At 35.7% G+C, this 26,205-nt stretch overlaps 1 pseudogene; it reads right to left on the bottom strand.

The window, feature by feature from the left end:
• Positions 1-6,770: 6,770 nt before the first annotated feature.
• On the bottom strand, positions 6,771-24,706 carry LOC125840721 (putative F-box protein At3g23260; annotated as a pseudogene).
• Positions 24,707-26,205: the final 1,499 nt, after the last annotated feature.

Raw genomic sequence — 26,205 nt, 5'->3', positions numbered from 1 at the left:
GCATGATCACATTGGCTTGGTAAATTTGTAAGGATTCCATTATTCAGGTTATGTTGTGTCTTGTGGAGTACCTTGGTGCTAAGAAAAGGTGTATTATTGCATTAGAGGTGAACTGCAAAAACATGACTAAAAGATTTTGGTTGACGCAAGTGTGGGTGGACAAATTCTTAGGTGTTGATGGTGAAGTGAGAGCAATTATGTAAAGAGTTATTCGAGGAAAAACATAGATTTAAGTGTGGGTGGTGATTTTAGGTATATTTATATGCCCATTTACTGTATTTTGCCCGCATGCACCTTTAGTTTTAAGATCATTTTATTCTTATTGTTATTATTCGATTGATATTGCGATGATTATGCACTAAGACGTGCGATTAGAAAAGTAGGGAATTCGAAGTAAAATCAAGCACTTGGGAGATAAAGCAGAGGAGGAAAGCGTGGATGCAACCCGAAGGACAATGCAAAAAAATACGCAAGAAACATCTCGGTAGGGGTGCACTGCAGGCGCATCGCCCCATACCCAAAACTTTTGTTGCACCCTTCCACTCAACTCTAGGAACTCCATGCATCACTAAAGTCACAGTCTTAGCATTACAATCAAGAATAAAATGATGAGGAGAGAGCCAATCTATACCCAAGTTGACATTGAAATCTATCATCCCAATATGATCAAGTCTACCCAAGTGTCATACCCCAGCAAAGTAACAAGAAAGGATCAATATAATTGATCCACCACTAAGGGTTCACCCACGGGTGTAGAAACATGAATCGACACAAACATAAGATCACGCATGAAAATATACGTTCCTCATTAGTCGAATACCGTTTGAGATATTTAGGATGGTCCTATGTGCAAAAGGATTGTGGTCAATTTTTTCAAAATAATTCTAGAATAAGACTTATTTATGTTCATGAGTATCATTCAAGGACAAATGATCCTAAGGGAGACACAATAATACATCATACCTTCATACTAATATTAGACTCGTTGAATATGTTTAACCCAACTCAAACTACGAGAATACAATAATACTTCTGTGCAAAAGACTTATTATGAAGTATTATTATCATTACACATGATATATAACTTATGGAACATAAAATTAATCTAGATAAGGTATGACAAGATTTAGTTGATTGAACTAAAGATCAGACTTCATGTGTTTACATGGTGGTTATATCGGTTACACTAAGAACATCCCATAATAAACCAAATTATGATGAAAGATGCTAATGTTGAAGTCAATCTAAAGACTGGATGTTTTTTTATTACTTTCCATTTCATATTTATTCTCCTATTTTTTTTGGGTAACTAATCCTTGTATTAATCACCAAGTGACTTTAATTACATAATCATAACCAAACAACACACCATGTTGGTTATCTCAAAAGTAAAACAAAAAACACTAATGTCCAAGCATACTAAGTCTATGGCTATCAACTAATTAAAATGATCAAAAGACTAAGCTATGCAATTCATACATCTTCAAATTGAATTGAATGTATATATATATAGGGTATTATGTATACATAATTGGCATTATATTTACAAATTTGATTATACGTATCAAAATATTTTTTACGAGAGTAATACATCTATCACAAGTACATATCAACAGTTGTGCAATATATTTATATATACTAATAATACATACAAATAAAATATAAGTAATGTATACATGTTTCATTTATCATGTAACAATAAACGTATACAATAAATTTTGAACCAAATAAAATAGTAAGAATTACGCAAATCCCATAGTGTTAAGAGCTAATTACATCATAGTCCTACTCTTTTCCAAATTACAAAAATTCCTTAAAACTTAAGTATTTTGGATAAATCACTCAACTTCCCGATACATCAAGTCTAGGTACATTATCTTTGTTGATACAAAACACAATTGTTTCGATACATTGCATTTTGATACATAGCGTCAGAGTGTTGTATCCGAGAAAAAGAGAGAGAGTGAGGAAAATAGAGGTTTTTGTACTTTTTTCAAATGGTAGGGAATTTGAGAGAATATGGTAAAATAAGTTGTGTACTTAGACAATCTTTTCTGTAAAGAAAAAATTATAAAAATCACTATTTTTCATATCTCATTCTTATTCTTGGATACATCACTCTTACGCGATGTATTGGGACGCGGTGTAACGGGATGTGATGTATCGAGACAGGTGTGTCTTGTATCAACAAACGTAATGTATCGGGATATTGAGCGATGTATTTAGTCAAGTGTATCTTGTGTCAATAACGGTAATGTATCGGGATGGAATGTATATGGATGTTGAGTGTTGTATCCGAAATCCTTAAATTTTAAAGAATTTTTCGTAATTTGAAAAAGAGTAGGGATAAGATGTAATTAACTAATATCGTGGAATTTATGTAATTTTTACTTTTATTTAGCACTTCTACCTAGGGGTGTTCACGGGTCGGTTTGGATCGGTTATTGATCAAACCCAAAATCAAACCAACTTAATCGGTTTTAAAATTATTAAAACCAAACTAAACTAAATATAATATATATTTATCGGTTTGGTTGTTATCAATTTCAGTTCAATTTGGTTTGATTATTCGATTGTTAACAATAGACAAAAATAAAAGAAACAATTCATTCAAAATGTGAAACAAGTGATTACAATCAATTCAAAACAAAAATAGTTAGAATGACTGACATAACATAACATAACTTTCAATCATTGAATTTACTATGAATAAAGCTTTAAAATTCATTATTTTGGCCTAGAAGGAAGAGACATTGACATTTTCAATCTCATAAAGAATTATCGTAGACACTCATATATATAAAATCAATAAGATAAATATCCTCACCTTGGACATTTTTGCTTTCATAAGTAAATTATATATAAATTTTAATGAAAACACACATAAGATCTCTAAAACTGTTTATAAAAATAATATATTATGTATGTATGATAATAAAATATATTTATATAATTTGTTGGCTCTGTTTGGTTTGGTTATTTCTTCGGGTTTTTCTAACAAAACCATAGTCAATTTAGGGGTGTTCACGGTTTGGATAAAAACCGATTCAAACCGAAAAAACTGAACCAAACCGATTAAATAAACAAATTTTATTTTGTTTAGGTGTGGTTTTGTCTTAGATTTTTAAAAACCGATATTATTTGGGTTGGTTATGGTTTTTTTGGGAAAACCCCCGAAAAAATAAGCAAACCAAACTGACAAATTATATAGATATATTTTATTATTATACATACATAATATATTATTTTTATAAACAATTTTAAAGATCTTATATGTGGTTTCATCAAAATTTATTTATAAAAGCAAATATGTCAAGGTGAGAATATTTATCATATTGGTTTCACATATATGAGTGTCTGTGAGACTGTGACAATTCTTTATGAGATTGACAATGTCACTGTCTCTTCCTTCTAGGCCAAAATAATGAATTTTTGAAGTTATGTAATGTCAATCATTCTAACTATTTTTATTTTGAATTGATTGTTGTTAGTTTTTTCACGTTTTGAATGAATTGTTTCTTTCATTTTTGTCTATCGTTGATAACCGAACCGAAATTGATAACAAACAAACTGATAAATACATATTATATTTGGTTTGATTTGGTTTTGATAATTTTAAAATCAATTACGTTGGTTTGGTTTTGATTTTGACCAATAATCGATCCAAACCAACCCGTGAACACCAAATGTGTGTTTCACGTTTGTCAAAGAGGGATTTTAGGTTTAAAATTTCTCCATGAGTTCCTACAACAGGAATAGACTGCTGCTGAATTTTCACGGAAATAGCAAATCATTTTACAGTCATTAGTCAAAGGGTTTAATCCTAACACGAACACAGGGCTATCATTGATCATGGGTGGAGGGAGATGGAGGGGTAGAACCTCTCTAGTCGCAGGATTCCACAATGCACAAGAAACCACATAATCAATTATTCTGATCATAAAAAATAAGTTGTGCACAGAACCTAAAAGGTACATCATGCATCTGAACGTTTAGGGATTTTCTTCAGAAATCAAAGTTAGGGAACAAAGAGTCATGAAAATTAAGAAGGTTACCAGTATTGTAAGGCAGGAGTTGTGGGGGGCTACAATTCTTCAAGTGTTTTGAACGAATTCAGGGGTTTGCGTACCTGTTCTTGCAGACAAATTTGGATCGCAACAATGACTTTAACACGACACCTCAATAAATCTCCTTCCCTACATCTTCAGGGAAACTAGCAACACAATCATCCAAATTTAGGTTTCAACAGAAGCAATTTGCTTCCTTAAATAGACAAGGAGAAAATTCCCCTATCCTTATCCTTCATTTTTGTTACCATGATTCATTTTATCACCCTTAATTTTTTCTCTAAATTTAGACTTGGAAATCCAAATACTACTTCCCTTCTTTATCATATTAAATTTTGTTCTAAATTTAGACATGTAAATCCAAATACTACTTCCCTTCATTATCATATTAAATTTTGTTCTAAATTTAGACATGGAAATCCAAATACTACGTTCCTTCTTTCTCATATTAAATTTTGTTCTAAATTTAATCATGGAAATCCAAATATTACTTTCCTTCATTTGTCATATTAAATTTTGTTCTAAATTTAATCATGGAAATCCAAATACTACTTTCCTTCTTTCTCATATTAAATTTGGGTGAAAATCATTTATTCCCCTGAACATTGGTTTAAAAATCTAACTCCTTCCTCAACTTTAAAAAATTATTCTTTCTCCCCCCTCCCCTATTTATCCTATGCAAAGACTATTTTACCCTTGTCATTTTTAATCCATCATTTTTATAACACTTTTTTTTTAAATATTATATATGTATTGCTTTATTTTTAACCTTTGTATTTATAAATTTGTATTCAAGTTCATTAACATTCTAAGTAGAATATTCCTTTTATAAGTTTAAAGCAAACTCTAATGATACTTTTTATGATTATTATTTTAATATTACATATATTTTAAGTTTGTATGAATGTATTATGTGCATACATATTTAAGTTTCACTTATCTCCTTGGCATATTACATTAACGTGCTCGTTAATTTGACTTCACCTGACATTTATGTGTTCCAACTTATTAGTATGCACAAGTGGACATTTAAACTTATGTAAAGTTAAAATAGACTCACACATCCTACACATAATATGTGTCTTACATGACATAATACTAATCAGTTCAAGTGTATCCCATGCTAATATATCATGTAGAACGTTTGTGTCTATTTGTTCAACTTTATATAAGCTTGATTTCTACTTGTGCACACCCAAAGTTGGAAAGTTGGACGGTGTAGATGAAAGTTCAAGCCAAGTTATAAGGGAACGTTTATGTAGATATGCATATCTCTTATATATTATCTGTTATCTATGTATATAAATAAATTTTGATTGTCATTAATGATTTTTAAATAATTATAATTTAAAACTTATTAACAATATAAATATAAATAGATAATTTTTGAAGAAGTTGTTATGGAATATATTTATTTTTATCAATTAATTTTCATTACTTTCATCAAATTATGTGTATAAGGTTATCACATTATGGATTCCATGAAAATTAGTAACACTTTTTTTCTTCTGTTCATTTGTTTCATTAGAACAACATTAAATTATACTCAATCAATAGTTTTTCCTTTTTGACGATACAATCGAAAGTAAAAAACTACTAAGGTCGACAAAGACAACGATTCCTCTTATGACTTATTTCCCTATACAAAACTACATCTTTCTGCCATGCGACCTAGATCAATGTCCATTTCATTTCTATGATGTCTAGTATTGTTTACTCCAGAAGTTCTAAGATATTGAGTACTTGCAATTAAATTCTAAGTGTTGTTGAACAAACTCAGGGGTTTTGATAAGAGCGTACTAGTTCTTGCAGACACATTTGAATCGCAACAAAGATTTCACAGGCAATCTCAAAAGAATCTCCCTTGCTAAATCTTCAAGAAAATTATCGTTGCATCATAGTAGTTCGATCAAGAGAAAACCCCAAACTATTAAATAAAAGAGAAAAAAAAGGTGCTTTTATAGTTTTTGATGGGTTCAACCCTAGTACTGCTAAATAGTACTTAAAAGGAATGCAAAAAGTATTGATTAATGAAACCTAAAAATTACCTATTATAACAGTAACATGCGTAGATGTTATCAAAATTGAAATAGCAAAGATAAGAAACAAACATTTGTATCGAATATTGATGGACCTGAACTAAAACTACAGTTTTCGACGATTATATACTTTGATTTGTGCAAGAGATGCACCACAACACAAGATTTATATCATTCGTTATCGTTTATTATCTAGGGTAACATGCTTGTTGTGAATGATATAGAGATATTCTTTGAGTTATTTACACTTGCAACAATAATTTTCCCTATCTATATTACTTTTGCAACACTTTCTTGTTGCTGGATTTTCAATAGAACTCCTAATTCATAACATAATTCTACAAAGCGCTCATCATGAAAATTGCAACACTCAAACCATCGTAAATAAAGGACACAAATTCATTTGGGTTAATCAAAGTGTTTAACAAAATTATATAACTCATATCTTTAATTTGCAGCAAGCATCAAACTCACAGATCTTAAGACCCAATGACAGAAAACAAAACAAGTAGCTAGGCTGGATAAGAAAATGTGCTATATATCATCTTCTCAAGTAATTTTACATACTTAATAAGATCAATTACAAACATTTAATGCATACAATAGAACTAAGAAATTGAGTGAACATGTTTATAAGCTCAACGGACGATAAATGCACCAACTCTCAATCATCTCGTTGTGTAAGTTTTACTAAGCTCTCCTTATAATAAAAAACACCCACAACCACCACATTTTGCACCTATTCCTAAGCTTGAATGTTGAAATCCTAAATGCCTCGTTTTCTTAGTCCACACATTATAGGAGACCAGATGAGAAGCTTTATCTGTGAAAATGAGAGAGCTATCATAACACGACTTAATCAGTCTGATACATTCAAAGATAAAATTTTTGTTCCAGACACCTAGTTGGATCATTACCCATATATCATAATCAAGCATACTACATCAGTTATAGTTCAAGATAGCAATGGAATCATCCTTCAACATCAAACCCAATACAGAAGTATAAACAAAGTTACAATCTGGCCCTTCAATCTCTTCAAACATCTCTCTCCCAAAGTCAAATAAAAGAATAGTGTAATCACAATGGTGGCCCCCTCGTAGCAGCCAGTAATAAGTACCAAATGTGTTTCTCACATCTGTATAGAAGGGGAGCGATTCTTTAGGTTTCAAAATTCTCCATGAGTCCCTAGAATAGGAATAAACTGATGCTCCATATTTATGCCAAAGATTGCAATGAAAGTAAATTTCATGCCCCGAGCCTACCCCCTTGGCGGGACTGACACTCGAGAACCATTGCTAGCCCCACGTGAACCCTTGGCCTGACTTACTTACTCAGCGGAAGGCTCTAAGCATTATTACAATGATCAAATGCACTTACTCAATTATTTAATAAAATAACTTAGAATGTTTAAAATTCAACATTCAACTTGGCCAAAATGGCAACTCAAGTCTTAACATATGAAATGATAATGTAAAGACAACTGAACTACTAATTGTATATGACGCCTCTAAAACAACGAGGAATGATGGGACAGGACCCCCGATCATCCTAACAACTGAAAAGCTAAACAATTATGAAAAGGACCCTCCGGAAAGCAGGGAGGCTCACCAACTGACTCTGAGTGCTCAACCTAATCAACGAGATGATGGATGTTGATCCTGGTTACCTACGTCTGCATCATAAGACAATGCAGGCCAAGAACGGAAACTATCTTTTGAGTAGCATGATCTTCCTCATTCCTCTTTTGGGTATGAACTATAATTCCATCACCGGAAACTATGTGGCCCAAGAACGCCACAGACTCAAGCCAAAACTCATATTTTGAGAATTTAGCATATAACTCCTTATCTTTCAAAGTTTGAAGAACTATTTTGAGATAAGATGGCTAGCATTATCTTCCTCATTCCTCGAATAGATTAGAATGTCATCAATGAAAATGATAACAAACATATCTAAATAAGGCTTGAATACTCTATTCAGAAGGTCCATGAACTCTGCATGTGCATTAGTTAAACCGAACGACATGACCAGAAAATCATAATGACCATAACAGGTCCTGAATGTTGTCTTGGGAATATCACACTCCCTTACTTTCAACTGATGATAGCCATATCTGAGGTCAATCTTAGAAAAACAAGAAGCACCCTGAAGCTGATAAAAAAAATCATCAATTCTTGGAAGAGGATACTTTTTGTTGATGGTAACATTGTTCAACTGACGGTAATATATACACATCCTAAGGAACCATCTTTCTTTCTCAAAAATAAGACCGGAGCACACCAAGGTGAGACACTTGGTCGAATTAATCCCAAAGATATCTTTCAAGTTTTCTTTAAGCTCTTTCAACTCTGTTGGTGCCATTCTATATGGCGGAATAGAGATAGGACGAGTATCAGGAAGAATATCTATGCCTAAGTCTATTCCTCTCTCCAGGTAGATCATCTGGAAAGACTTCTGGAAACTCTTTTACTATTGGAACTGACTGAATGGGAGGTATCTCAACACTAGATTCATTAACTCGGACTAAGTAATAGACATAACCCTTAGAAACTAACTTTATCGCCTTAAGGTATGAAATGAAACGACCCTTAGGCACTGTTGAACTACTACTCCAATCTATGACTGGCTTATTAGGAATCTGGAAATTGACAACTCGAGTTCTACAATCTATTGATGCATAACAGGCATTATGTAATATCTCGCAATTTGAAATAACTAGGAAGAAGCTTATAATTGGAAATAGTCATTTTTTGGAAAGAATTAAAACCTGAAAATTTAGTTAAGTTAGGAAAAGTGAGTTTTTGGTCCACTTCGAACAACCATAACTCCTAGCTCAGGATGAGTTAGGTGTAATTCCAAATATGGTTGGAAATCTCTTGGAATGATCTTTCCAACTCCGGTGAGTTTGCGCAAATCCGAGCTCGTATGAGTGAGTTATACCCTTTGGAAGTTGGGCTGCTGAAATAAGGAAAGTCCAATTCGGATTTTTAAAGGGTAGTTTGGTCTTTTCCTTACCCTTTTATTTTAATTCATTTTTTTAATTAATTAGGGGCCTAATCTGAATTAGATCAGTTTACGCTTTTGGAAAAAGGGTTTGGGTTTTGAGAGAAGAGAAAAGAAGAGGAGAAAGAAGAAGAACGTTCAAGATTCGTCGATTTCTTGGAGCTTTGTTTGTGGATTTCATCGGGGGCGATCCCTACAATGTATGTGAGATCACATAGCCTTGGGTTAGTTCACCCACGCGCCAATCATCTTTAATTCAGTGTATTTTCGTCCTAAAAAGATTGAGAAATTGATGTTCTTGATAGTTGTTTTTGAATTGATTTCGTCCTTGAATATGAGTTGGGATTAAGGAGTTTCTTGATGTTAAAGTGTTGTTCCCTTGAGTTGTTTGGGTTAGAGTTTGTGTATATGACTTGGGTAGATGAATCTAAAGTGAATTTGGGAAAAAGAATCGGATTAAAACGATTTAGGACTAGAAAATGAGACCGAACAGGTCGCGCGACGCGCCAGCCAGCGCGCCCCAGCTGGTCTTCTGAAGTTTGAGGGCTGGAGCCCCGCGCCTCTCAGAGCGCCAAGGACGTCAGTTCTCCCCATTCCTCCCCCACCTTTTCGTACTAGTTCCTAAGTGATGTACTTATGTTTCCTAGTTGATTCTAACACTCTAAGGTACATCTAAACATCATGAAATCATCCATAAACATGAGATCATGAACCTTGAATCCATAATCCAATTCAAGGAAAGTTAGGATCATAGTCAAGAGAAGTTAAGAGTCAAGTTTAGGGAAGTCCTTCAAAGTTTTCAAAATTCTTTTATAAATGCTTCAACTTTGTTTTAAGACTTAAAGTTCAAGTTAAGCAAAGAGTAAAGAGTCGAAGTTCATTTCTTCAAAAATATATGGGGACTAAGTATTCCCAAAGAGATTTAAAATGTTTTCACATTTAAATAAGAATGGAAACTGAGATTTTCAAAGAGGTTTCGGGCTAGTTTTCAGAAAAGAGAAATAGCTTTCTAAATGAAGCAAGCAGGGAAACTGAGATTTCCAAGATAGCCTTTGAGCTAAGTTTTTGAGCACTAATCTCAAATCACAGAAGAAGTATGTTTTTAAATATAAAGAACTAAGTATTTTTGGGAGTAGTATTGGGCACCGATATGGGAATGCGAGTCCATATTAACTCAAGTCTCCATAAACCATGTAGCCATCCATCATAGGTAGAAAAGGGTCATACATTTTAGATGAACCCTTTTCGCATAGACTAGTGGATCCACTTAGTGAGTTAGCTTCCTATATCAAGGCAAGGTATAGGATGGGCCTCGACAGCGTGAGGTAAATCGTTGTATCATCACTATAGTTCTTAAGTGATGGTTGTCGGTTAGAGAAACTCCCATAGCAGTAGTAGCATGCTTCCTCAAGAGGTTCTGCTTAGTGTGAATGGGGGTATGGGACTTCATTCATGCATTGCACAAGTAGACTTTGAGAGGGAGCATGGTTTGTCTTTTTATGATATTATGATTATGAATTGACAACATGTTTTCAACAGTTTTTCTTTATATTGCACTTGTTTTAAACTGCTTTATAATGAAATGAGTTTATTTAAGTATTCAGGAGTTGATAAGAGCCAAGGTAAGTGTTTCTTTCATAATTTCTTTCGAGCCTATGTTGTTTTAGCATTCCAACTCGCATACTCGTACATTCAATGTACTGATGCCAGTTAGCCTGCATCGTATTATGATGCAAACACATGTAACTAGGATCAGCATCCGATGCATTCGTTGATCCAGTGAGCAGTTCAGAGTCTGTTGGTGAGCCTTTTTGCATTCCAGAGGACTCTTTTACATTGCTTTCAGTTTTAGTATTAGTTCATTAGGATGTTGTGGACCTGTCCCGACATCCATCATAGTTGTTTAGAGGCTTCATGGATAGTCAGACAATCAGTTAGTTAATTCAGTTGTCTTTACATTTTATTTCATATGTTAAAGACTTGAGTTTGCCTTAATGGCCAGTTAAATGTTCCTTTATAACATTCTAGTTACTTCATAAATGTGTATGTGATGAGTTAAGTCTTCCACTGAGTTAGTAAGCCAGGCCAAGGGTTCGCTTGAGGCTAGCAATGGTCTTCGAGTGCCGGCCACATCCAGGGTGTAGGCTCGGGGCGTGACACATGAAGCCAGTCCATACCAAGAATGACATCGAAATCTACCATGTCTAACTCAACTAAATCAGCCATGGTGTTTTTGTGATTGATGGAAATGACACAATCACGATAAACTCGCTTAGCTAGAATAGACTCCCCAACAGGTGTAGAAACACAGAAGGGTTCACAGAGTTTCTCAGGAAGAACATCAAACTTATTTGCAACATAAGGGGTTACAAAAGTTAAACTTGCTCCTGGGTCAAGCAAAGCATAAACATCAAAAGTAGTGTCACGCCCCGAGCCTACACCCTGGGCTGGATTGGCGCTCGAGAACCATTGTTGGCCCCAAGCAAACCCTTGGTCTGGCTTACTTACTCAGCGGAAGACTTAAACACAAGAAATAGACTAACAAGGAACTTGTTAAATAACTTAGAATGTCTTTAAATAAACATTCAAACTTAGCCAAAATGGCAACCTCAAGTCTCAAAAACATAAGCCAATAATAAAGTAGTGACAAATGAATTTAACTAACTGACTGTCTGTCTATGAAGCCTCTAAACAACTGAGATGGATGTCGGGACAGCCCCCGACATCCTAATGAACTAATAATAAAACATAAATCAATAAAAAGGACCCTCCGGAAGCAAGGAGGCTCACCACAAGGCTCTGAGTGCTCAAACTGGATCAACGAGGCGCTGGATGTTGATCCTGGTTACATGTGTCTACATCATAATAAGATGCAGGCAAACTAGCATCAGTACATTGAATGTACGAGTATGCGAGTTGGAATGCTAAACACAACTTAAGTTTGAAAGAATCTAAAAGGAACACTTACCTTGGCTCTTCCCAACTCATGAATAACTCAACTCATAATAAAGCAATAAGACACATGCAATATATATATATATAAAGCTTGTAAAATAGTAAAAGCAACTTAGTTCCTTAAAGAAAATGCAATAACAAACTCAACTTTACTCATATAACAAAGTAATATAGTTTATGTGGGAGATTCTCTAACCGACAACTACCACTATGAGCCTAAGTGGTGATACAACGTCTTGCCCACGCTGCCAGAACTGTCCTATACTTTGTTGTCATATAGAGCGCTTAACTTAGTGGATCCACTAGTCTATCCTAAAAGCATCTTAAGGATTCATCTAAAAAGTATGATCTTTTACTAAACATGATGGATACATGGTTTATGAAGACTTGAGTTAATATGAACTCGCATCCCCATATCGGTGCTCAATACTACTCCCAAAATATACTTAGCTCATATTTTTTTTTAAAACAACTTCTTTCTTTGGATTGAGATAGTTACTCAAAACTTAGCTTAAAAGCTCTCTTGGAAATGATGTTCTATTTTCTTACTTGAATGTGAAAACATTTATAAACTCTTTGGGGATACTTAGTTCCCTTATAGCTTTTTGAGAAATGAACTCAACTCTTACTATTTTCTTAACTTGAAACTTAAGTCTTAAAACGTTTGTTAAAGATTTTGGAAAACTTTATACACTTCTCTAGACTTGACTCTTAACTTCTCTTGACTTTGATCCTAATTTTCCTTGAATTGGATTATGGATTCAAGGTTCATGATCTCATATTTATGGATGATTTCATGATGTTAGATGTACCTAAGAGTGTTGGAATCAACTAAGAAACAAGTACGAAAAGATGGGAAGAACTGGCGTCCCTGGCGCTCTGAGAGGCGCGGGGCGCCGGCCCTCAACATTTAAGGACTGGTCTGGGGCGCGCTGGCTGGCGCGGCATCCCAAGGGTGAACATTTAGGGACCCTTTTGGGGAGCACTGGCTGGCGCGACGCCCCACCCCTATACCCAGGTGTTTGACAACCTTTCTTCTCCGTTTTTCATATCTAAACCCTCTAAACTTCAATGGTTCCTTCCCCAAACACTTAGAATTATTTATGCCCTCAATATATGATAGATTCAAACAAAAATTACACCCAGAAACAGGAATCAAATCGCAAGAAACTCCAACAACACAACCCACAAGAAATTCAAACGAAACTTTCAACAATGTTCATCAAGAACTCAATTTCTAAACTTTCAAAGACTTAAATTCGCTAAATTTAATCATGGTTGGCGCATGGGTGAACTAACCCAATGCTATGTGATCTCACATACCTTTTAGGGATCATCCCCGATGAAATCCACAAGCTATCCTTGATGAAATCTACGAATCTCGAACATTCTTCTGCTTTCTCCTCTTTTCTCCTCTTCTCCAAGCCCTAGCGTGAAATTCACTTTTCTAAAACTGACTAAAATCTGAATTTAGCCCAATTAGACTCCTAACGAATTAGAATAATTAGGTAAGGAAAAGACTAAATTACCCTTCTAAAATCCGGATTAGACTTTCCTTAATCCAACATCCCAACTTCCAAAGGGGATAACTTACTCATATGAACTTAGAATCGTTCAAACTTGGCGGCGTTGGGAAGATCATTCCAAGAGCTTTCCAACCATATCTGGAAATACACCTAAATCATCCTGAGCTAGGAGTTATGGACATTTGAAGTTGACCAAAACTCAACTTTTCATAACTTAAACAAATTTTTTTCCAGATTTTCATTATTTCCAAAAATGACTATTTCCAATTATTATCTTCTTCCTAGTTATTTCAAATTGCGAGATGTTACAATATCTCCCCCTTGGGAACATTCGTCCTCGAATGAGATTACTCTTACTATGCTAAGGGTGTAATATCAAGTCCAAACACCCAACAAGCAATTGCAAACAAACAATATGTTCACTCAAAATTTAAAGAGTACTAAGAAGAGAATAAGTACCTTGGTCTGCATTTTCTCCAGACTCAAATAGATGTGGATATCTCTTCTTCATATCCTCTTCAGCTTCCCAAGTAGCTTCTTCAATAAATTGGTTCCTCCAAAGGACTTTGACTGATGCTACCCCTTTTGTTCTCAACTTGCGAACTTAGCGATCTAGAATCTGAACAGGAATCTCCTCATAAGATAAGCTATCCTTGATCCCAATATTTTCAGTTGGTATGATCATGAAGGATCGCCCATGCACTTCTTCAACATGAAGATGTGAAACACCGGATGAACTGCGGCTAACTCTTGTGGTAGTTCCAACTCATAAGCTACATTACCTAACCTTTTCGATATTCTGTAAGGGCCAATATACCGGGGACTAAGTTTCCCCTTCTTACCAAACCTCATAACACCCTTCATGGGTGAGAATTTTAGATATACCCAATTATCTACTTCAAACTCTAACTCCCTTCTCCTAACATTAGTGTAGGATTTCTGACGACTCTGTGCCGTTTTCAACCTCTCTTGAATCACTTTCACCTTCTCCATAGCTTGATGAACTAAATTTGGTCCTATCAACCCTGCTTCACCAACTTCAAACCATCCAATAGGAGGTCTACATATTCTGAAATAAATGAGAAATTTCCTAAGTGTTGCAGCCTCCTAATTATAGATGTGGCGTGCTTCACACCGATATATAGGACTCTACAGTCACGGTTTCATAGACTCCCTAGGAATTTTGAACTTTGTGCTCTAATATCAAGTTTGTCACACTTCGAGCCTACACCTTGGGCGGGACTGGAACTCGAGAACCATTGTTGGACCCAAGCGAACCCTTGGCCTAACTTACTTACTCAGCGGAAGACTCTAAGAATTATTACAATGATAAAATACACTTACTCAATTATTTAATAAAATAACTTAGAATGTTTAAAAGTGAACATTAAACTTGGCCAAAATGGCAACTCAAGTCTTAACATATGAAATGATAATGTAAAGACAACTAAACTACTAACTTCTATGAAGCCTCTAAAACAACGAGGGATGATAGGACAGGACCCCCGATCATCCTAATAACTGAAAAGCTAAACAATTATGAAAAGGACCCTCCGCAAAGCAAATAGGCTCACCAACTGACTCTGAGTGCTCAACATAATCAACGAGGCGCTGGATGCTGATCATGGTTACCTGTGTCTACATCATAAGATGATGCAGGCCAACTGGCATCAGTACATTGAATGTAGGAGAATGCGAGTTGTAATGCTACACATAACATAGGCTTGAAAAGAATCTGAAAGAAACACTTACTTTGGCTTTTCTCATCTCATAATTAAGTAACTCAAATGCAAAGTAAACAACAATAATAGTGTTGTTATACAAAGAATTTAAAACAGTAGTAGCAACTCAATTTGTTAAAGAAATGCAATAACAACTCAGTTTACTTGTAAAGTAATATAATATTGTGGGAGTTTCTATAACCGACAACCACCATTATGTGCCTTAAGTGGTGATATAACGTCTTGCCCATGCTGCCAGAACTGTCCTATACTTTGCCGTCAAATAGAACGCCTTAACTAAGTGGATCCACTAGTCTATGCTAAAAAAGCACTTAAGGAATCATCTTAAAAGAATGATCCTTTACTACCCATGATGGCTACATGGTTTATGGAGACTTGAATTAATATGAACTCGCATCTCCATATCAGTGCTCAATACTACTCTCAAAAATATACTTAGCTCATATGTTTTAAAACAAAACTTCTCTCTTTGGTTTGAGATAATTATTCAAAAATGTAGCTTAAAAGCTCTCTTGGAAATCGGTGTTTCTCTTTCTTGTTCAAATATGAAAACTTTTAAAACTGTTGGGAATACTTAGTTCCCTTATAACTGTTGGAGAAATGAACTCAACTCTTTATTCATTGCTTATCTCAAAACATAAGTCTTAAAACAAAGTTAAAACGTTTGTGAAAGACTTTTGAAAACTTTATAAACTCCTCTTGACTCAACTCTTAACCTCTTCAGTTGACTCTTAACTCTACTTGAATTGAATTTATGAATTCAAGGATTGTGATTTGTGATAGGAAAGGTCTCATGATGTTTAGGAGTGTTTTTAGATCGCTAAATATGAGAAACGATAAAGAAATCACCATCTGGGAACTAGTCCGCAACACAGAGATGTATTTCAAATTTTTATCGCGAAATTAAATTTTGAGAAAGAGGAGTCCGCGTCCTTACCGCGACGCAAAGGTGATTTTTGTACACTTGGGGAGACAGTGTGCGATGCGGACTTGCATGCCAAAACTTGCTCGACTTTTTCCTTCTTCGTTTTCTCACCCTAATTCGCCTAAATCCGATTATTTTTCTCAATCCCTCTATAGATTCAAATGCCCAGTATATATACACACGAATCTAACTCAAAACAACTCTTAAAATGACACGATTCCATCAAGAACTCCACAATCCCATCAAATTTCATGAACTAAAGCAAACTTCAAGAACATAATCCAAGAACATCATACTTTCAACTTTCTAGAAATGAATTTTGCTGAAACAAACATGATTGGCATGTGGGTGAATGAACCCAATGCTATGAGAGTCTCACATACCTTGTAGAATTGAATCCTTGGCGAATTCCACAACCAAAATCGCAAGAACTTGACGAATCTTGAGCTTCTCTTCTCCTTTCTCCTCTTTTCTCTTCTCTCAAAGACCTAGCGTATTTCTTAATTTCGTAAACTGAACTAACTCATTTTAGACCCCAATTAAACTTCTATAAATGAAATAAATTAATTAGGTATGGAAAAGACCATAATACCCTCCTAAAATCCGGATTAGACTTTCCTTAATTGAACAACCCAACTTCAAATGAGCATATCTCAATCATACGAACTCGGAATCGCTCAAACTTGGTGGAGTTGGAAAGATTATTCCAAGATCTTTCATACGATACCTTGAAACACACCTAAATCATCCCGATCTAGGAGTTATGGTCACTTGAAGTTGTCTAAAAATCCAACTTAACATACTTAACAAATTTTCCAGATTTTTATATTCTTTCCAAAAATAACTATTTCAAATTTTTAACTTCTTTCTAGTTACGGGCTGTTGCAATATCTCCTCCTTGGGAACACTCGTCCTCGAATGAGATTACTCTTACTAGGCTAAGGGTGTAACATCTAACATTCAACTCAAACACCCAACAAGCAATGCAAATATAACATGCCAAGTAGCTTCCTCAACAAATTAATTCCTCCAAAGAACCTTGACTGATGCTACCTCTTTTGTACTCAACTTGCGGACTTGGTGATCTAGAATCTCCTCATAAGATTATATATCCTTGATCTCAATACCTTCAGTTGGTATGATAAGTAAAGGATCTCCCATGCACTTTTTCAACATGGAAATATGAAAGACCAGATGAACCGCGTCTAACTCTTGTGATAGCTCTAACTCATACACTACCTTACCAACCCTTTTTGATATTCTATAAGGGTCAATATATCAGAGACTAAGCTTCCCCTTCTTACCAAATCTGATAACACCCTTCATGGGTTAAACTTTAAAATATACCCAATCATCTACTTCAAACTCTAACTCCCTTCTTCTAAAATTAGTGTAGGATTTCTGACGACTCTGCGCCGTCTTCAACCTCTCTTGAATTACTTTCACCTTTTCCATAGCTTGATGAACTAAATATGGTCCTATCAACCCAGCTTCACCAACTTCAAACCATCCAATAGGAGATCTGCACCTTCTCCCATAAAAAGCTTCATAAGGAGCCATTTGGATGCTAGAGTGGTAACTATTGTTTTAAGAAAACTTAATAAGAGGTAGGTGATCGTCCCAATTACCTTTGAAATCAATCACACAAGCCCTAAACATATCCTCTAAGGTCTGAATAGTGTGCTCTGCTTGACCATCTGTCTGAGGATGAAAAGCAGTGCTTAAGTTCACCTTTGAACCCAAGCCTTTCTGAAAAGATTTCCAGAACTGCGTAGTAAATTGAGCTCCTCTATCTGATATAATCGAGACCGAAACCCCATGAAGTCTGACTACCTCTTGAATATATAGCATAGCATAATCTTCTGATGAATGGGTAGTCTTTACTAGTAAAAAGTGGGCTAATTTTGTCATTCTATCGACAATCACCCAAATAGAATCATGTTGCCTGCGAGACCTTTGTAAACCTATGATGAAATCCATATAAATCATCTCCCACTTCCATTCTGGAAGCTATATATTCTGAGCCATACCTCCGAGCCTTTGGTGGTCTTTAACTTGTCGGCAATTCACACACTTAGCAACAAATTCTATAATGCCCTTCTTCATACTACTCCACCAATAAACTTCTCTCAAGTCGCGATACATCTTTGTGGAACCCGGATGAATGGAATATCAAAAGCTATGAAATTCCACCATGATCCTCTCTTGGAGTTCATCCACCCTTGGTACACACAACCTACCTTGATACCTCAATACGCCATCTCCCCCTTGTTCAAAAGCCAATACCTTTTGCTTATGAACATTTGCCTTTAATTCAAGCAAAATAGGATCTTGATCTTGCTTCTCTTTTACTTCTGACACTAATGATGATTCAGCCACATTCATCACCATTACTCTTTCTTTTGTGGAATCCATTAGTCGGACTCCTAAGCATACAAGTCTATGCACATCTTTCGTTAACTCTCTCTTTTCTTCCTCAACATGGGCGGTACTACCCATAGACAACCTGTTTAAAGCATCAGCAACAACATTAGCCTTACCTGGGTGATAAAGAATACTCATGTCATAATCCTTGAGTAATTCTAACAACCTTCTTTGTCTGAGATTAAGCTCTTTCTGAGTAAACACCTACTGAAGACTCTTGTGATTAGTGAATACATCAACATGAACACCATACAAATAATGACACCATATCTTCAAAGAAAATACTACCGCAGCCATTTCTAAGTCATGGGTTGGGTAGTTCTTCTCATGAACTTTCAACTGTCTGGAGGCATAAGCTATAACTTTGTCATTTTGCATTACTATGCAACCCAAACCAACTCTAGAGGCATCATAATACACTACAAAACCTTGAGTACCTTCTGGTAAGGTCAATACTGGGGCAGCAGTCAACCTCTTTTTCAATTCCTGAAAGATTTTCTCACAAGCTTCAGACTATTGAAACTTCACTATTTTCTGAATTAACTTGGTCAAAGGGGATGAAATAGATAAGAACCCCTCTACTAACCTTCTATAATATCTAGCCAAACCCAAGAAACTCATAATATAAGTTGGAGATGTGGGTCTAGGCCAATTCTGCAATGCATCTATCTTTTGGGTATGAGCACTAATTCCATCACCGGAAACTATGTGGCCCAAGAACGCCACAGACTCAAGCCAAAACTCACATTTAGAGAATTTAGCATATAACTCCTTATCTTTCAAAGTCTGAAGAACTATTCTGATATGAGATGGCTAGCATGATATTCCTCATTCCTCGAATAGATTAGAACGTCATCAATGAAAACGATAACAAACATATCTAAATAAGGCTTGAATACTTTATTCATAAGATCCATGAACGCTGCATATGCATTAGTTAAACCAAATGACATGACCAGAAACTCATAATGACCTTAACGGGTCCTGAATGTTGTCTTGGGAATATCACACTCCCTTACTTTCAACTGATGGTAGCCAGATCTGAGGTCAATCTTGGAAGAAAATACTTGTTCTTGATGGTAACCTTGTTCAACTAACGGTAATCTATACACATCCTAAGGGAACCATTTTTCTTTCTCACAAATAAGACCAGAGCGCCCCAAGGTAAGACACTTGGTCGAATAAAGCCCTTATCAAGGAGATATTTCAACTATTCTTTAAGTCTTTCAACTCTGCTGGTGCCATTCTATATGAAGGAATAGAGATAGGACGAGTATCGAAAAGAATGTCTATGCTTAAGTTTGTTTCTCTCTCAGAAGGGACTCCGGGTAGATCATCTAGAAAGACTTCTGGAAACTCTTTTACTATTGGAACTGACTGAATGGGAGGTATATCAACACTAGAGTCATTAACTCGGACGTGATAGAAACAACCCTTAGAAACTAACTTTCTCACCTTAAGGTACGAAATGAAACGACCCTTAGGCACTGTTGAACTACTACTCCAATCTATGAATGGCTCATTAAGAATCTGGAACTTGACAACTCGAGTTCTACAATCTGTTGATTCATAACAGGCATAAAGCCAGTCCATACCAAGAATGACACTAAAATCTACCATGTCTAACTCAACTAAATCAACCATGGTGTTCTTGTGATTGATGGAAATGACACAATCACAATATACTCGCTCAACTAGAATAGACTCCCCAACAGGTATAGAAACATAGAAGGGTTCACAGAGTTTCTTGGGAAGAACATCAAACTTATTTGCAACATAAAGGGTTACAAAAGATAAACTTGCTCCTAGATCTAGCAAAGCATAGACATCAAAAGTAAAGACTTTGATCATACCAGTGACAACATTTGGAGACTTCTCTTGCACTTGGCGACTAGTGATCGCATAAATACGATTTGTTCCTCCGCCAATACCGGAAATAGCTCCTCTAGGTGATGCCCTATTTGGTGGAGCAACTTATGAAGATTGGGCTCTGTTGCCCTGATTCCCATTACCTTACCGGTTATTGGGACACTCTTTAATGAAATGACCCTCTTGTCCACACTTGAAGCAACCTGTGGAGCCATCGTGACACTTACCTGGGTGGGTTCTACCACATTTAGCACATGCAGGACCCCAGTTACCTCCTTGTGCCACACTACCCTCAAATTGAGCAGGTCTAGCCCTGAAATGCTAGGAGTTCTGGATATTATACTCACCTTTGTTTCTGGGTGTAGGTGCACTAGCAGATGATGGAACAGGCCCCTTATGCTTTTGCTGAAAGGGCAAACGGTTCACATTACTTTTCTGCTGCCCGGACTCATTACCTATCTTGGTATTCTTGTTTCTAAACTCCTCTTTATCCCTCAACTTCTCTTCCTCAACCTGCTGCACATATACCATTAACCTCGATATATCCATGTCCCCAATTAGCATCGCTGCCCTGCTCTCTTTGATTGATAGACGGGACAACCCAACCACAAACAAACTAATTCCACTCCTTATATCCGCAACCATCTTCGAAACATCACGGGATAGTTGGGTTAACTTCAACCCATACTCATTAACACTTAGGGAATCTTGCTTAAGTGTGAGAAACTCTCGTAGCTTAGCCTCTTTCAGTTCTCGGGGGAAGAAATACCCCAAGAAAGCTTCCTCAAAACATGCCCAACTCGCAGGTGGTGGTTCCTCAGCTCCACCCTTCTTCCACTGGTCAAACCAAGTCCTAGCAACATTCTTCAGTTGATATGCAGCTAGTTCGACTCGGTCAATATCGGCAACGTGCATCACATCAAATACCTTTTGCAATTCCTCAATAAAGTTCTCTGATCCTCAGTAGTGCTTGAACCAGTGAAACTTGGAGGATTCATCCTCAAGAACTCACGAATCCTTGAAGCCTCTTCTTGTCAAGCCCCTCTTTGTTGCCCAACCTGGTTAGTCACAACTTGAATTAGCATCCTTATCGCTTCCCTGAACTCAACATTAATAAGTTCTCCTTGGGGTTGCACTTCAGGTGCATTGGGTACCCCTTGGTCCTCAACATTATGTGTATCAAGATGACCTCTGACTGCTCTTCGTGTTGGCATGATTATCTGAAAACACGCGCAAGTACCAATTAGAAAGAAACTTTTTAGAGATCGAACTCGAACGCACGAGATGAGTATGAAAAAAATGAGAAATTTCCTAAGTGTTGCAGCCTCCTAATTATAGATGTGACGCACTTCACACCGATAACTAGGACTCTACAAACACGGCTTCATAGACTCCCTAGGAGTCTTGAACTCTGTACTCTGATACCAAGTTTGTCACGCCCTTCATTCAACTTGGCAAAAATGGTAACACAAGTCTTAACATATGAAATGATAATGTAAAGACAATTGAACTACTAACTTCCATGAAGCCTCTAAAACAAGGAGGGATAACGGGACAGGACCCCCGATCATCCTAACAACTGAAAAGCTAAACAATTATGAAAAGGACCCTCCGGAAAGCAATGAGGCTCACCAACTGACTCTGAGTGCTCAACCTGATCAACGAGGCACTGGATGTTGATCCTAGTTACCTACGTCTGCATCATAATACGATGCAGGCCAACTGACATAGTACATTGAATGTACGAGTATGCGAGTTGGAATGCTACACATAACCTAGGCTTGAAAAGAATCTAAAAGAAACACTTACATTGGCTCTTCTCAACTCATAAATAACTTAACTCAAATGCAAAGTAAACAACAATAATAGTGCAGTTATACAAAGCATTTCAAACAGTAGTAGCAACTCAATTTGTTAAAGAAATGCAATAACAACCCAGTTTATTTGTAAAGTAATATAATACTGTGGGAGTTTCTTTAATTGACAACTACCACTATGAGCCTAAGTGGTGATACAGCGCATTACTCATGCTGCCAGAATTGTCATATACTTTGCCGTCATATAGAACACCTTAACTAAGTGGATCCACTAGTCTATGCTAAAAAAGCACCTAAGGAATCATCTGAAAAGTATGATCCTTTACTACCCATAATGGCTACATGGTTTATGGAGACTTGAGTTTATATGAACTCGCATCCCCATATCGGTGCTCAATACTATTCCCAAAAATATACTTAGCTCATATGTTTTAAAATAAAACTTCTTTCTTTGGTTTGAGATAATTACTCAAAAACTTAGCTTAAAAGCTCTCTTGGAAATCGGTGTTTCCCTTTCTTGTTTAAATGTGAGAACATTTAAAACTCTTGGGAATACTTAGTTCCCTTATAACTTTTGGAGAAATGAACTCAACTCTTTACTCTTTGCTTAATTCAAAATTTAAGTCTTAAAACAAATTTAAAACGTTTCTGAAAAACTTTTGAAAACTTTATAAACTCCTATTGACTTAACTCTTAACCTCTTGACTTGACTCTTAACTTTCCTTGAATAGAATTTATGAATTCAAGGATTGTGATCTGTGATAGGAAAGATTTCATGATGTTTAGGAGTGTTTTTAGTTAGTTAAACATGAGAAAAGATCAAGAAATCACCGTCTAGGAACTAGTCCGCAACGCGGTGTATTTAAATTTTTTATCGCGAAATTTAATTTTGAGACAGAGGAGTCTGCGTCCTTACCGCGACGTGGAGGTCATTTTTGTACACTGGGGGAGCAAGTCCGCGACTTGCGTGCCAAAACTTGCTCGACTTTTTCCTTTTTCGTTTTCTCACCCCAATTTGCCTAAATTCGATTCTTTTTCTCAATCCCTCTATAGATTCAAATGCCCAGTATATATATACACACAAATCTAACTCAAAACAACTCTTAAAACAACACGATTCCATCAAGAACTCCACAATACCATCAAATCTCAAGAACTAAAGCAAACTTCAAGAACATAATTCAAGAACATCATACTTTCAACTTTCTAGAAACAAATTTCGCTGAAACAAACATGATTGGCGCGTGGGTGAATGAACCCAACACTATGAGAGTCTCACATACCTTGTAGGATTGAATCCTTGGCGAATTCCACAACCAAAACCGCAAGAACTTGACGAATCTTGAACTTCTCTTCTCCTTACTCCATTTTTCTCTTCTCTCAAAGCCCTAGCATATTTCTTAATTGCGTAAACTGAACTAAATCAGTGTAGACCCCAATTAAACTTATAAAAATGAAATAAATTAATTATGGAAAAGACCATAATACCCTCCTAAAATCCGGATTAGACTTTCCTTAATTGAACAACCCAACTTCAAATGTGCATATCTCACTCATACAAACTTGGAATCACGCAAACTCGGCGGCGTTGGAAAGATTATTCCAAGATATTTCCTACGATACCTAGAAACACACCTAACTCATCCAGAGCTAGGAGTTATGGTTGTTTGAAGTTGGCCAAAATTCAACTTAGCATACTTAAGAAATTTTCCAGATTTTTATATTCTTTCCAAAAATAACTATTTCAAAACTTTAAATTTTTTCTAGTTCTTTCTAGTTACGGGGTGTTACAATAAACCACTTTATAGTCATTAGTCAAAGGGTCCAATCTGAACCCCAACAAAGGGCATCATGGATTATGGGTGTATGGAGAGGGAGAAGGAGGGGTCTCACCTCCCTAGTAGCAGGATTCCACAATGTACACGAAATCGTACCATCAATTGGATTGTGATTGTGGCTTGATCAATGGATCGGGTGTTATGTTCTGACATACTAATTAGGATCGGTTGACACGTACCGCCATAAGCATTGGAATAGGTGTCACGATCCGACACACTAACTTGGATCAGGTACCACGTATCGGTATGCTAATAGTTTGGGTGTGGGTTCCGTGATAGGACCAATGACTTGACATAATTGTATATCTTGAGATTGTGAAAATGTACGTTGTTCGTAAGTGATAATTGATATTATATATATTCGGTGTATGCATGTTTATTATTGTTATAATGGCTTATATATGTTTTACCTATTTGGGATAGTCGCGTGATCCTACCAGTACACTGTAGTTGTGTACTAATACTGTACTTGATCTTTCTTTGTTGAGTACAGGGCATCTTCAGGCGGCTATTGACAGACCTCACTTAGAAGATTAGTGATGAATCGAATTCAAGGGTGAGTCAGTTCTTTTGGGCATCCATGAGTTCTCTTTTTGTTTATGTCCACATTTTAGGACTTAGACTAGTGCTTTAGATTCCTTGTGTTAGTTTAGGGTTGTACCCCTTCTTTTTTAGAGTTATGGTTCTTGTTAGAGTTTTGGTACATTGACTTTCAGGTTCTAGGCGTTATTTCCACATTTGTTTTGTTAGACTTTTGGAGTTTATGGGAACTCTATTTTTCTTTAGCATTTAAACCTGCTTCCGTAACTTTAAATGCCTTATTTTTGGTTGAGTTGTTTAGTTTGGGTTGTAGTAATGGTTCTCCCACCGGAGGGTTAGTGTGGGTGTCAATCACAACGGTCTGGGTCGTGACAAAATGTCACAACCAAAAAAATATTTTTGTTTATTATTTGGAAAAGTCATCTTTTCAACCTAATACTTTGATTTTCAAATAACTAAAAATAACTCTCATAGTATCTACATGGTTACCCTTATTTAGAAAATTAACTATTAAATAATAAACCTCTAAATATGAATTAATATAATTTAATTATTTGTTTTGTAAGATTAGGAGCCTATTTAGAATGAATTCAAACTCTATTCATCTAATTAAATTGAGCAATACAATCAATTTCTTACCATTTTCTACCCTATGATAATCTCATAAAATTTATTAACTTTCCAATACATTGTGACATTCAAATATTATTCTTTCTATAAAACATTATGAAATTATTATAAACACACCATAGTGTGGATATTCATTCCATAATTTCTTAGATACGCTTGCAATTCGATAAGAATGTAGTTGAATAATCTTATAATTGAATAAACTTACAGTTGGTTAAGCTTGCACAAACAGACAACTATCTATAAATAGGAAGCAGATTCAGTTCATTTGCATCAATTACTCTCTTTATTCATAAATTTCTCAAAATATCATTTACCAATGAATTCTCCAAAACTAGAGCTTATCAGGTGAGTTTCTATTCGATGTCCTATTTATTTCTTCTTTTTTGTCTTTTTTTTTATAACCACCTTGACATGTTATGCTACTTTCAATTTTCAGCAAGATCAAGAAAGCAGGAAAAGAAGTGGATTTTAAAAGGAAAAGGATCTTCTTAGAATATGATTTGCAGTGTGAATTGATGGAGAGAACAACTAGATCTGCTATTATCGAAGAACGTCATGAACTTCACAAAAAGTTTCTTGCAGACTGTGACCAATTGACGGCAAAGGTTAATTTTAATTTTACCAAGTATGAATTCATGAAATGTTCTAGTAAATTGATTATTAACTTTATACAGCCTTTTTCTTTTGCAGTGTCAAAAGTGGTTAAACTTAATCGAAATTTTGAAGACAATGGAAGCTTAAAAGTAGTCTTGGTAATGAAAATTTCTATGGAGATTGCATATTACAGGATTATTGATCTAGTAGTCAAGCTAGGAGAAACATCA

This window comes from Solanum verrucosum, unplaced genomic scaffold (genome assembly GCF_900185275.1).
Source record: "Solanum verrucosum unplaced genomic scaffold, falcon-dt-bn FXZP01000176.1, whole genome shotgun sequence".
In the NCBI taxonomy this organism is placed as follows: Eukaryota; Viridiplantae; Streptophyta; class Magnoliopsida; order Solanales; family Solanaceae; genus Solanum; species Solanum verrucosum.
The sequence above is the reverse complement of the archived record's forward strand: the minus strand, read 5'-3'. Positions and strand labels throughout refer to the sequence as shown.